We start from the raw sequence: 14,838 nt of genomic DNA, 5'->3' as shown, positions 1-14,838 counted from the left end.
TGGTGAAAGTGAAATGACCAAAATGGCCTCCTGACGCATGATCTAACCTGGGGAGTGGGGACTGGGACTCTGGACCGTTTAGTTCAAAATGGGAGGGGAATCCTTTTCTCGTTTCTTCGAGTATCTGTCAAGTCATTTTCCTCTTGATATGGTGGATTAACGAATGAAATTTTATTTTATTGTCTTAGTAGGCCAGTGAATAATGTGGATGAGATAGTACGATTTCCGTGGGATATTTTTAGTTCTTAACTCAACTATATTTATTTTTGGGGAAAAGAATCAATACAGTCCTTGAATTATGTGATATGGTATATATATGTCATGTGTTAATAGTTGGGTGTGTTTCATCGTTATAAGTGTGGAATATATGCCCTAATTAGCTGGATCTAATTAGCATCTAAATACTTAAATTAGTACCTAGGGTTGCCTCATGTACGTCATCCAACCAACAATTAACTTATGACATATCTAAATCATTTACCAGAATTTAGGGTCAAATTTGATCATTTCTCATTTAGTTTTGTATTGACTTATTATTCTTCATCTTCCGAAACACTACCGCATATAATCACCTCCTCGCTAAAACTCTTTTTCATTGCGAAACTAACTATTCAAAATACCTGCTTTAAAAACAAAGCCTAGCAGAAGATAAGAGGGCGCGACAAACCTCCCAGCGCCTCGCTCTTCTTGCTCCACCATCAGTATACGATATTAGTCTTAGTCATTCACATCTACTCCATAACACCACCACATAACTTATTCATCCACCAATAATAGACCTTTATTAGTCCCTCAAAGAAAAAACTCTCCGAGAAATGATCAAGAGGCTACATACAATTCTCTTTCACTATATTTTCTTCCATTGTTTTTTTAATATCCTTCTAAAAAGATGGATAAAAAAATTCACTGAAGAAAAATATTATACTCTTGGACAAAAACCACCATGGTCGGCCACCATCGCGCACAAAATAATATTTTTCTGCTTTCTTTCCTCAATAAAATCAAACAAGTAAAAAAAATCCAACTATAACAATCGTCGACCACCTTGTTCATTCAAACAATACCGGATTGTTCTCGATTCTCATCATCATCAGTCCAACACTTGAAAAAACACCACCGCTCTACCATCAACTATAATATTTCACCACATTTCCTTATCATATGCCTTTTGTCGAAATGACAAAAATACTATAACTGTTATATTCTCACAATTATATGACTCACCAAATAAACTCTTCATCACCAAAAATAACCTTCATCAATAAGACTTACCAAACAATGCCACCATGATCCCACAATAAACACCATCTTTTGAATGTTCAGGTTGGAGATGGTTAGAGAAAAGAACTATAGTTTGAAGATGAATGGTAAATGGGATACCTTAAGTGGAGAATATGATTTTATGAGGTGTTTTTTGGGAAGATGAAATACAAGAGAAATAAAAAGGGAAAATGATTAAATTTGCAAATTCAGTTTTTTAATTATGCCCTCGGAAATTATTTTATAATTATTAGGTTGTGTACATACCAAATTCAATTTCTTGAATCTGTAGTGAAAACAAATCTTCAATATGTCAACAACACAAAAACTATTTAATTTTTAAAGAAATTGAGTTTGGAAATCCTTAAAGAAGGTCACCTTCTTCCTTTTTGGTAGAAACGGTTCAAAACAAATATTTTTTGGACAAAAATTCATGAAATGTTATGGAGTTTGTAGATATAGGTGTCGGCCGGTTATTTTGAGCATTTGTGCTTCGCTAGTAGTTTGAGGGTATGAGTAGCTCCATATGATGTATTGTGACTTGTGTGAATTGTCGGTTTTTGTTTTCAGGTTATTCGGTGTCACGACCCCGGTTCGCCCTCCGTGAACCATCGTGACGGCACCTAGTCTCTATGACTAAGTAAGCCTAATTTGCGGAAGAAAAACCAAAATTTCCGGAAATAAACAATTTAAAACAGAAATAAAGTAGTAGCAGTGTTTAAATGTGTCGCTCGGCATACACTATGTTTAACTCTTAATACCAAAACATAAATCTAAGACACGAAAACCCACGAATCACAAGCTGAGATTAATACTACATAGCTCTAACTCCGGAATGTCTAATAACAACAGAAAAAGTACAGAAGGGCTAAATACTAAAAGCGGGAATAGAAAGGGACTTCTCGGTTTGCGGACGCGGCAGATGTACCTCGAAGTCTCTAGAGCAGTCGCCTCCTCAAAAATGATAGGCCTGAGTAGCGGTACATGGATTTGCACATGAAAAACATGCGCAGAAAAGGCATGAGTACACCACAGCGGTACTCAGTAAGTGCCAAGCCTAACCTCAGTTGGGTAGTGACGAGGAAGGTCAGGGACCTACTAAGATTAAATAAATATAATGATGATAGGATAAGTTAAGCAGTACAATTGAAAATCTACAGTAAGAATATACACAGGATAATAAGAGTACAATAACGGAAACAGAGATGAAGGCAAACCACAAGGAAGTAACCGGGGATCTCTCAGTATCCCGAGGATCTCTTAGTACCCTCAATATATGCTAGGGATCTCTTGGTATCCTGAGGATCTCTCGGTATCCTCAATATATGCTAGGGATCTCTTGGTATCCTGAGGATCTCTCGGTATCATCAATATATTTACTAGGGATCTCTTGGTATCCTCAATATACGTGCCAGGGATCTCTTGATATCCCACACCTCAGTCCAGATCATAAATACGTACATGGGATCTCCCATGATTCCGTCCCGTAGTCCCAAATTAAAAACACATAGAAGCAACACAAGAATACTCAATTAAATGCAAATTTCGTACCAAGTAAGCAGTTAATTCTAACCTAACATGCTTCACGTAATGCAATTAAATCAGTTTAAGCAAATAGGCAATTAAGTCAACTAAACATGCTTTTTCTAAACTACAACAGGCTAAATTCGCAGGTAGAATAAAACAGGAAAAAGGAACTCAAATGAAATACATAAAGTAAAATCGGATTTCAACAATTAGCTCAAGTACGCACTCGTCACCTCACGTACAAGGCATTTCAATTATCAAATATATTATATCTTAAGGGGAAGGTCCCCCGTACAAGGTTAGACAAGCCATTTACCTCGAACCGGCTCAAAATCAACTCAATACCATGTCTTTGCCACGAGTACTCGACTCCAAATGCCCCAAATCTATTCAATTCAATTGCACAATGTAAATAACACTTCAAGTAACTGATTTTACAATTAAATTCTAAGCTAATACGCGAAATTATGTAAAATGACCAAAACGCCCCTCGGACCCGCGTCTCGGTATCACGTAAAATTTATAGTTTAAGAATCCTCACACTCTCACGAGTCTAACCATACCAAAATTATCCAAATTCGATGTCAAAACTCAATTTCTTGGCCTAAGAATTTTTCCCCAATTTTCATACAAATTCCAAAATTAAAGGTTGAATTCATGTTTAGATTAATGGGTTACAAGTAAAAATGAGTTAAGAATCGTTACCCAATCGATATATCTGAAAATCCCTCAAAATCTCGCTCAAATCCGAGCTCCCAAGCTTAAGTTTTGACAAAAATGGCTAAAACCCTCGATTTTGAAATCTTATATCTACCCAGAAAATTCCTTCTTCGCGAATGCGGTCAAAGTCTCGCGTTTGCGAAGCACAAAATAACTTTGACCATTTTTCCTTCTTCGCGAATGCGCCCCTCACTCCGCAAATGCGATGCCTTGCACAGACGAACCTTCGCGAATGCGATGGGCACCACGTAAACGCGATGCACAAAACTCCACTAGGCCAATTCCTCTTCCGCGAACGCGAAGCCCAAACGCGAACGCATAACACAACCATCCAGCCTCTTCGCGAACGCGAAGGCCAAACTTTTCCCCCAGTCCCAGCTCCTCTTCGCAAAAGCGATAACCCACCCGCGAATACGATGAAGGAAACAAGAACTGACTGCTGCAACATTTTCTGCAATTTCCTAAGTTCCAAAAATGACCCGTTGAGCATCTGAAACACACCCGAGGCCCCCGGGACCTCAACCAAACCTGCCAATTAATCCTAAAACATCATTCAAACTTGTTCCAACCCTCGAAACGGTCAAAACAACATCAAAACACCTATTTTTCATCGGATTCAAGCTTAAAAATTCCAAAAACTCTAAAAACACACTTTCGATCAAAAAGTTTACCAAACATCGTCCGAATGACCTGAAATTTTGCACATACATCCCAAATGACATGATGAAACTACTGCAACTCTCGGAATTCCATTCCGACCCTCGAATCAAAATCTCACTATCGAACCGGAAATTTCCAAAATTCAACTTTCGGCATTTCAAACCTAAATTAGCTACGGACCTCCAAAACACAATCCGAATACGCTCCTAACCCCGGAATCATCCAACGGAACCATCGGATTTCCATTTCGAGGTCGTCTTCACACTGTTCCGACTACGATCAACTTTCTAACACTTAAGCTCTCATTTAGGGACTAAGTGTCCCAAAACTCTCCGAAACTTAAAACCGAACATTCCGTCAATCAAAATAGCGGAAATAGACTCAGGGAAAGCGGTTAATAGGGGATCGGGGCATTAATTCTTAAGACGACCAGCCGGGTCGTCACATCCTCCTACACTTAAACATTCGTTCGTCCTCGAACGAGCATAAAGACATACCTAAAGAAGTGAAAAGATAAGGGTAATGACTGTGCATATCCTGCTCGGTCTCCCAGGTCGCCTCCTCGATCGGCTGACCCTGCCACTGGACCTTCACTGATGCAATGTTCTTTGACCTCAGCTTTCTAACCTGCATGTCCAATATTGCTACTGGCTCCTCAATATAAGATAGATCCTTGTCCAACTGGACTGAACTAAAATCCAACACGTGCGACGGATCGCCATGATACCTCCGGAGCATCGAAACATGAAATACCGGATGAACTTCTGCCAAGCTGGGAGGTAAGGCAAGCTCATAAACAACCTCCCCAATATGCCTCAATATCTCAAAAGGGCCATTAAACCTTAGACTCAACTTCTCTTTCTTCCCAAATCTCATAATGCCCTTCATAGGCAAAACCCGAAGTAGAACCCGCTCTCCAACCATATAGGAAACATCATGAACCTTCCGGTCTGCGTAACTCTTCTGTCTGGACTGGGTTGTGCGGAGTCTATCCTGAATTACCTTAACCTTCTCCAAAGCATCCTGAACCAGGTCTGTTCCCAACAATTTGGCCTCACCCGGCTCAAACCAACCCACCGAGGATCTACATCGTCTCTCATATAAAGCCTCATACGATGCCATATGAATACTGCAGTGATAGTTATTGTTTAAGCAAACTCCGCAATGGCAAGAACTGATCCAAAGACCCTCCAAACTCAATCACACACGCACGGAGCATATCCTCAAGAATCTGAATAGTGCGTTCGGACTGTCCGTCCGTCTGAGGGTGAAATGTTGTACTCAACTCTACCCGAGTACCTAACTCATGTTGAACGGCTCTCCAAAACCATGATGTGAACTGGGTACCTCTATCTGAAATGATGAAAACCGGAATACCATGCAGGCGAATAATCTCCCGGATATAGATCTCCGCCAGCTGCTCCGACAAATAAGTATTAAGTAGTACACACAAGAATAAAGTGAGCGGACTTGGTCAGCCGATCCACAGTCACCCAAATAGCATCAAACTTCCTCACGTCTGTGGGAGCCCAACTACAAAGTCCATGGTGATCTGTTCCCACTTCCACTCCGAAATCTCTATCTACTGAAGCAACCCACCTGGTCTTTGGTGCTCACACTTCACCTGCTGACGGTTGAGACACCGAGCTACGAATCCAACTATATCTTTATTCATCCGCCTCCACCAATAGTGTTGTCTCAAATCCTGATACATCTTTGCGGCACTCGGAAGAACGAAATACCGCGAGATATGGGCCTCATCTAGAATCAACTCTCAAAGTCCATCAACATTGGGTACACAAATCCGACCCTGCATCCTTAATACCCCATCATCACCAATAGTCACATCCCTAGCATCACCGTGTTGAACCTTGTCCTTGAGGACAAACAAATGAGGGTCATCATATTGTCGCTCCCTGATACGATCAAATAAAGAAGACTGAGAAACCATGCAAGCTAGAACCAGACTGAGCTCCGAAAGATCCAATCTCACAAATTGGCTGGTTAAGGCCTAAATATCCATCGCCATAGGCCTCTCTGATGCTGGTAAATAAGCCAAACTCCCCAAACTCTCTGCCCGGCGGCTCAAAGCATCGGCCACCACATTGGCCTTGCCCGGGTGATACATATTAGTGATATCATAGTCCTTTAGCAACTCTAACCACCTCCTTTGGCGCAAATTTAGATCCTTTTGCTTGAACAAGTGTTGCAAGCTCCGATGGTCAGTATAAATCTCACAAGGCACACCATATAAGTAATGGCACCAAATCTTCAGGGCGTGAACAATGGCAGCTAACTCAAGGTCGTGAATAGGGTAGTTCTTCTCATGTATCATCAACTGTCTAGATGCGTAGGCAATCACCCTACCGTCCTGCATCAACACCGCTCCAAGAACAACTCTCGAGGCATCACAATAGACCGTGTAAGACTCCGAACCTGTAGGCAGTATCAAAATTAGGGTTGTGGTCAAAGCTGTCTTGAGCTTCTAAAAACTCGCCTCACACTCCTTCGTCCATTGGAATGGAGCACCCTTCTGGGTCAACCTAGTCATTGGGGCTGCAATCAATGAAAACACCTCCACAAAACGACGGTAATAACCCGCCAAACTAAGGAAACTACGGATCTTTGTAGCTGAGGATGGTCTGGGCCAACTCTGCACGGCCTCTATCTTCTTCGGATCCACCTGAATACCCTCATTCGATACCACGTGGCCTAAGAATGCCACTGAATCCAACCAAAACTCACATTTCGAGAACTTAGCATATAACTTCTTCTTTCTTAGAGTCTAAAGCACAGTCATCATGTGTTGCCCATGATCTTCCCGACTCCGGAAATACACCAGAATATCATCAATAAAGATAATGACGAATGAGTCAAGATATGTCCGGAACACACTGTGCATCAAATTCATAAAGGTTGCTAGGGCATTGGTCAGCCCAAATGACATAACAAGGAACTCGTAATGACCATGCCGAGTCCTAAAAGTAGTCTTCGGGATATCTGGCTCCTAAATCTTCAACTGATGGTAACCTGAGTACAAATCAATCTTAGAAAACACTCGTGCGCCCTGAAGCTGGTCAAACAGATCATCAATACGAGGCAAAGGATAACGGTTCTTAACTATCACTTTGTTCAACTGGCGATAATCAATACGCATGCGCACAAAACCATCATTTTTCTTCACAAACAAGATAGGAGCACCCCAAGGTGATACACTGGGTCAAATAAAACCCGTATTAAGCAATTCCTGTAACTGATCTTTAAACTCCTTCAACTCAAGAGGAGCCATACGATACGGAGGAATAGAAATGGGCTGAGTGTCCGGCAACAGATCAATGCCAAAATCAATATCTTTATCAGGCGGCATGCCTGGAAGATCGGCTGGAAATACATCGGGAAAATCACGTACTACTGGAACTGAATCAACTGAATGGGTATCAATACTAACATCTCTCACATAAGCTAAATACGTGTCACATCCCTTCTCAACCATACGCTGAGCTTTAAGAAAAGAAATAACTCTACTGGGAGTATGATCTAAAGTACCAGTCTACTTAACACACGGTACACCTGGCATAGCCAGCATCACGGTTTTGGTGTGACAATCAAGAATAGCATAATGGGGCGACAACCAGTCCATGCCCAAGATAATATCAAAATCAACCATGCTGAGCAACAATAAATTGGCGTTGGTCTCAAAACCACTAAGAGCAACCAAACATGACCGATAGACGCGACCCACATTAAGAGAATCTCCCACAAGGGTAGAAACATAAACAGGGGAACTCAAAGAATACCGAGATACACCCAAATGCAAAGCAAAATAAGAAGACACATAAGAGTAAGTAGAGCCTAGATCGAATAGAACCGATGCATCTTTGTGACAAACCAATATAATACATGTGATGACAGAATTGAAGGTAACAGCCTCGGTACGGGTAGGAAGAGCATAGTATCTGTCCTGACCTCCCCCTCTAAGGCGACCTCTACCTCCCCGACCTCCACCTCTAGCTTTTTGAGCAGGCGGGGTAGCAACTGGAGCTGTAATCATGGCATGTGAACTCTACGGGGCACGCTATGGCTGAGAAATCTATGGAGGTGCACTCCTCCCAAGTCTAGGGCAATCCCTCACCACGTGGCATGTGTCACCACACTTAAAACAAGCTCTGGGAGGACGTGGCAGCTGTGACTGGCTCGGGTCAGGTCTACTGGACTGACCTCTGAAAGCACCCCGCGCAGGAGGCGCGCTAGAAACTGGAGGTGCATAATAAGGCTCCTGAGGCCTAAGAGGATCTGGAATACCACTGGCTACTGGAAGAGCTGAAGGAACATGGCGACTCATATAACCCCTACCATGACGACCTGTAGCTGGGGTACGGGCACCAGAATAATGGCCCGACTCTCGAGACCTCTTGGCCTTCCTCTCTCTCCCTAGCATGCATACCCTCAATCCTCCTAGAAATGCTCACCACCTGCTGATAAGAAATATCCATCTCCAACTCACGAGCCATGCTAGATCTGATGCTGGGAATAAGGCCCTCAATAAACCGGCGAACCCTCTCGCGGATAGTAGAAACCAAGGGTGGTGCGTGCCTAGCCAAACTGGTGTAATGGACAGCATACTCAAAATAGTCATAGCACCCTGGCATAAATACTCAAACTCTGCGCGCCATACGTCCCTGAGGCTCTGAGGAACATACTCCCTCAGGAACAAATCTGAAAACTGAGCCCAAGTCGGTGAAGCAGCCTCATCTAGACTGTCTAACTCATAGGTGCACCACCACTCATAGGCGGCTCCTTGAAGCTGGAAGGTAGTGAAAGAAACCCCACTCGGTCCTAAGATACCCATGGTACGGAGAATGCGGTAACACTCATCAAGAAATCCCAGAGCATCCTCCAATGCTAGACCACTGAATACATGAGGCTTGTACTTCTTGAACCTCTCAATCCTTAACTGCTCATCCTCGGAAGCCGCTGCCCTATCCTCGAGCTGAACTGGCACTACAGGCGGTATAGGAATAATCTTAGGGACATGCTCAACATGCACTCGCTGCTCAAGAGTGCGGGCGGCGGGAGTCTGTGCTCCTTCCCCGACCTAAGATGTAGTTGCAGCAAAGGGAAGCAACCCTGCTTGAGCCAAGGTGGTGTACATGCTCATGAACTGTACTAAAGTCTCCTGAAGAGCTGGAGTAGTAGTAGCAGTAGGCGTGTCAAGTTGCCTGAACTCCGGATGGATCTGCTGGTGGTACCTCGGCAGCAGCTCGCGCAGGTGCTCTGGTTGCACCACGTGTGCATCCTCGGCCTCTGACGGCTGTAGTAAGGGGTGTGGGTATCTGATCATATCGAGTAGCATGTGTCCTCACCATATGTGGGAGAATAGAAGACAAAAGTTTAGAATTGTGATGTCAAAATATCGCACGACTAGGAAATCAAATGAAGTGGAATTTTCCTAACAGTTGCATAGCCTCTCGTAGATAAGTACAGACGTCTCCGTACTGATCAACGAGACTATAATAAATCGGCTTGTGATCCATGACTCCTATGACCTAGATCTCTGATACCAACTTTTCACGACCCTGGTTCGTCCTTCGTGAACCATCGTGACGGCACCTAGTCTCTACGACTAGGTAAGCCTAATTTGTGGAAGAAAAACCAAAATTTGCGGAAATAAACAATATAAAACAGAAATAAAGTAGTAACACTGTTTAAATGTGCCGCATGGCATACACCATGTTTAACTCTTAATACCAAAATATAAATCCAAGACCCGGAAACCCAAGAATCACAAGCTGAGATCAATACTACATAGCTCTAACTCCGCAATGTCTAATAAGAACAGAAAAAGTACAGAAGGGCTAAATACTAAAAGTAGGAATAGAAAGGGACTTATCGGTCTGCGGACGTGGCAGATGTACCTCGAAGTCTCTAGAGCAGTCGCCTCCTCAAAGGTGATAGGCCTGAGTAGCGGTACCTGGATCTGCACATGAAAAACATGCGCAGAAGAGGCATGAGTACACCACATCGATACTCAGTAAGTGTCAAGCCTAACCTCATTTGGGCAGTGACGAGGAAGGTCAGGGCCCTACTGAGATTAAATAAATATAATGATGATAGGATAAGATAAGCAGTACAATCAAGAGTCTACAGTAAGAATATACACAAGGTAATAAGAGTACAATAATGGAAACAGAGATGAAAGCAAACCACAAGGAAGTAACCGGGTATCTTTCAGTATCTCGAGGATCTCTTGGTATCCTCAATATACATGCCAGAGATCTCTTGGTATCTCGCACCTCAGTCCAGATCATAAATACGTACACGGGATCTCCCGGGATACCGTCTCGTAGTCCCAAATTAAAAACACATAGAAGCAACACAAGAATACTCAATTAAATGCAAATTTCGTACCAAGTAAGCAGTTAATTCTAATCTAACATGCTTCACGTAATGCAATTAAATCAGTTTAAGCAAATAGGCAATTAAGTCAACTAAACATGCTTTTCTAAACTACAACAGGCTAAAGTCGCAGGTAGAATAAAACAGGAAAAATGAACTCAATTGAAATACTTAAAGTAAAATCGGATTTCAACAATTAGCTCAAGTACGCACTCGTCATCTCACGTACAAGGCATTTCAATTATCAAATATATCATATCTTAAGGGGAAGGTCCCACACACAAAGTTAGACAAGCCACTTACTTCGAACTAGCTCAAACTTAACCTAACACCACGTCTTTGCCACGAGTACTCGACTCCAAATGGCCCAAATCTATTCAATTCAATTGCATAATGTAAATAACACTTCAATTGATTCAACAATTAAATTCTAAGCTAATACGCGAAATTATGTCAAATGACCAAAATGCCCCTCGGGCCCGCATCTCGAAATCGGGTAAAATTTATAGTTTCAGAATCCTCACACTCTCACGAGTCTAACCATACCAAAATTATCCAAATCTGATGTCAAATCCCCAATCAAAACTCAATTTCTTGGCCTAAGAACGTTTCCCCAATTTTCATATAAATTCCGAAATTAAAGGATGAATTCATGTTTAGATTAATGGGTTACAAGCAAAAATGAGTTAAGAATCGTTACCCAATCGATATCTCTGAAAATCCCTCAAAAACTCGCTCAAATCTGAGCTCCCAAGCTTAAGTTTTGATAAAAATGGCTAAAACCCTCGATTTTGAAATCTTATATCTACCCAGAAAATTCCTTCTTCGCTAATGCGGTCAAAGTCTCGCGTTTGAGAAGCACAAAATAACTTTGACCATTTTTCCTTCTTCGCGAACGCATCCCTCACTCCGCAAACGTGATGCCTTGCACAGACGAACCTTCGCGAATGCGATGGACACCACGCAAACGCGATGCACAAAACTCCACTAGGCCAATTCCTCTTCTGCGAACGCGAAGCCCAAACGCGAATGCATAACACAACCATCAAGCCTCTTCGCGAATGCGGAGGCCCTATAGTGCCCAGCTCCTCTCCGCGAACGCGATGAAGGAAACCAGAACTGACTGCTGCAACATTTTCTGCAATTTCCTAATTTTCAAAAATGACCCGTTGAGCATCCGAAACACACTCGAGACCCCCACTACCTCAAATAAACCTTCCAACCAATCCTAAAATATCATTCAAACTTTTTCCAACCTTCGGAACGCTCAAAACAACATCAAAACACCTATTTTTCATCGGATTCAAGCTTAAAATTTCCAAAAACTCTAAAAACACACTTTCGATCAAAAGGTCTATCAAACCTCGTTCGAATGACCTGAAATTTTGCAAACACATCCCAAATTATATGATAGAACTAGTGCAACTCTCGGAATTCCATTCCGACCCTCGGATCAGAATCTCACTATCGAACCGGAAAGTTTCAAAATTCAACTTTCGACATTTCAAGCCTAAATTAGATGCGGACCTCCAAAACACAATCCGAACACACTCCTAATCTCGAAATCACCCAACGGAGCTAACAGAACCATTGGTTTCCATTCCGAGGTCGTTTTCACACTGTTCCGACTACGGTCAACTTTCCAAAACTTAATCTTTCATGTAGACTCAGGTAAAACGATTAATAGGGGATCGAGGCGTTAATTCTTAAGCTGACCGGCCGGGTCGTCATATTCGAAATTGATTTGGAATAATAAATTTCATTGTTGAAACTTTAAATTGAAGAATTGACCAAGTTTATTTTTTGTAAATTTGCCCCTAAAATAGAGTTTTTATGGTTCTGATAGGTCCGGATGGTGATTTTGGACTCGAGTGTATGCCCGAATTTGCATTTGGATGTTTCTAGAAGGTTTCGACACAAATTGGCAAAAAAATAGAAATTTGAAGGTTTGGAAAGTTCAAAAGTTTGACCAAGAGTTGACTTTATGGATATCGGGTTCGGATTGTGATTTCAGGGGTTGGAATAGCTTTGTTATATCATCTAGGACTTATGTTCAAAATTTGGATTCATTCCGGGTAGATTTGTTATGGTTCGACACGAGTTATAAAAGTTGAAAAGTTCAAAGTTCATTAAGTTTGATTTGAGGTGTGATTCATTGTTTCGATGTTGTTATGCATGATTTAAGTCCTCGAGTAGGTTCGTATTGTGTTATGGGACTTATTTCTATATTCGGACGGGATCCTGAGTGGCTCGGATGAGTTACTGGCGTGTTTCGGATCATTTTACTCCATTTTGACCTTGGTGGTGTGTTATGGTTTTTGGTGCATGGATTTTTCTTCGCGATCGCGGATCAGTAGATGCGATCACGTAAAGGGAAAATGGAGTTGGGATGTTTCTTATTCACGGTCACGATTGGACAGACGCGATTGTAGACACGTGATTTTTGACCCTCCCCGGGAATTTTCACATTTTTAGCGTAAATATTTAATTTAGGTCTAATATAACTATTATAGTCATTTTAACTATTTTTACTTTATTTTCATCGCAAAAGAAAATTACAAAAAATATATATATAAATTTTAGTTTATGTATTTCTCATAAACTTGAAAAAATACAAAAAATAGTACCTTATTTTGTACTTTACATAATTTCGAAAATTACCAAAAAAAATATAGTTCTATTAATGTTTTGTAGTCATTTTAATTTTGAAAAAATACAAAAAATATTACTTTATATTTTATCTTTATATAAAAACGAAAATTACAAAAAAAATAGTTTTATTAATATTTTGTAGCTATTTTAATCTTGAAAAAAATATTAAAAAAGATATATTTTTGTTTTAAATATTAGTCTTACTTTTGGTAGTTATTTTGCTTACATGGGATTAGTTAAGCAACGTCGTGTTCTTATTCTCGGATCCGGGCAAAAGAATAATATTCAGGTTCAAACTACCCGGTTTTAGGCCTAATTTTCGGACCTAGCCCATGATAATCCGAGTCCACCACGCATGGGGGACACGCGTGGGGAACACGGACGGAACACGACACACGGGGAACTCACCACGCGTGGGGGACACAAGTCTTGAACCCCACCACGCATGGGGGTCCATTTTTCTTTGCAAAAGGGTACAAATGCACGGGCAAATACAGATTTTTGAGGGAGGGTTGAACAGACTTGGAAATTTTTTGGGAAAAGCACTGTTCATGTTCTTCTTCCTAAAGAAGAACAAACAAAAAACCCTAACGAGCCCCTACTCCCTCACGTCCAAAACCACCAGCTCCCTCCATCCCTTCCGGCAGCCCCACGCACCAGCCCAGTCGAGCAGCAGTTGTTGCTACGTCGTCACCACTCCCTTACGTTCGTCGACCACTTCTTCTCTTTCGGCGTAACCAAAACCAGTCCAACAAAATCCAGCAACCATCGTGAACCCTACTCCAAAACCACCATCAACAACCCCAAAACCACCATCAACAACCCACCTGCACTCACGACCATCACCTCCGACCAGCTCCCTCTCCGCCACCAAACACCACCCCCAAACAGACCCTTCCATCTCCAGCAACGTCGTCGACCCTACGCCCAAACACCATCACCTTCCCACTAAACTCCACCATTGCAGCTTCATCACCTTGCCCAAACGACCCTTCATTCCCCGTCAAGCAGCAACTATTACTGCTGCATCGTCCAGCTTTCCGAGGTCGTCTTTGTTCGTCGAGGTTCGGTACGTCGAGGTTGTTGTCCGAGGTGTCAAGGTTCGCCTACGGTCCATCGCGTTTCAAGGACAACGCCGCCTCGTGGTTAGTTTTTCTTTCAGATTTGTTTGAGGTTTTTATTTGGCGCTTTTCTTCGCTTGCTTCAGTAGATTTTTAGTTGTTCCCTGCTCATATGTATGTGGTTATTCACTTGTTTTTTAATATGAGCATATGAGTGAGATTCTGGCAAAAGATGCATAATTATGCTTAGTTTTTTTGTTGTTGTTTTGTTTAAGTTTTGTTTCTAGTGCTTGTATTATTAAGGAACATTGCAATTAGGTTATAGATTTATTTTTACGTGATTTTGCTCAACAGATATATTCTAGTGCAATGCTCTTAGTAGTTGTGTAAATATGGGCTTAAACCTTTAGTAGAAGTAATCCTTCGAAATCAGAATCCGAGGTATTACCTATTAGAATCATTGTTTTCGTTTAACCTCAGATGACGTCATGGGTAGAAAATCATAGTTGTTTTTAGGCTTGCCTTTAATAAAAATGAGACGAGCCTCGACACAAAAAACAAA

Source organism: Nicotiana tabacum, chromosome 8 (genome assembly GCF_000715075.1).
Source record: "Nicotiana tabacum cultivar K326 chromosome 8, ASM71507v2, whole genome shotgun sequence".
Classification (NCBI taxonomy): domain Eukaryota; kingdom Viridiplantae; phylum Streptophyta; class Magnoliopsida; order Solanales; family Solanaceae; genus Nicotiana; species Nicotiana tabacum.
This window is presented reverse-complemented; position numbering follows the sequence as displayed.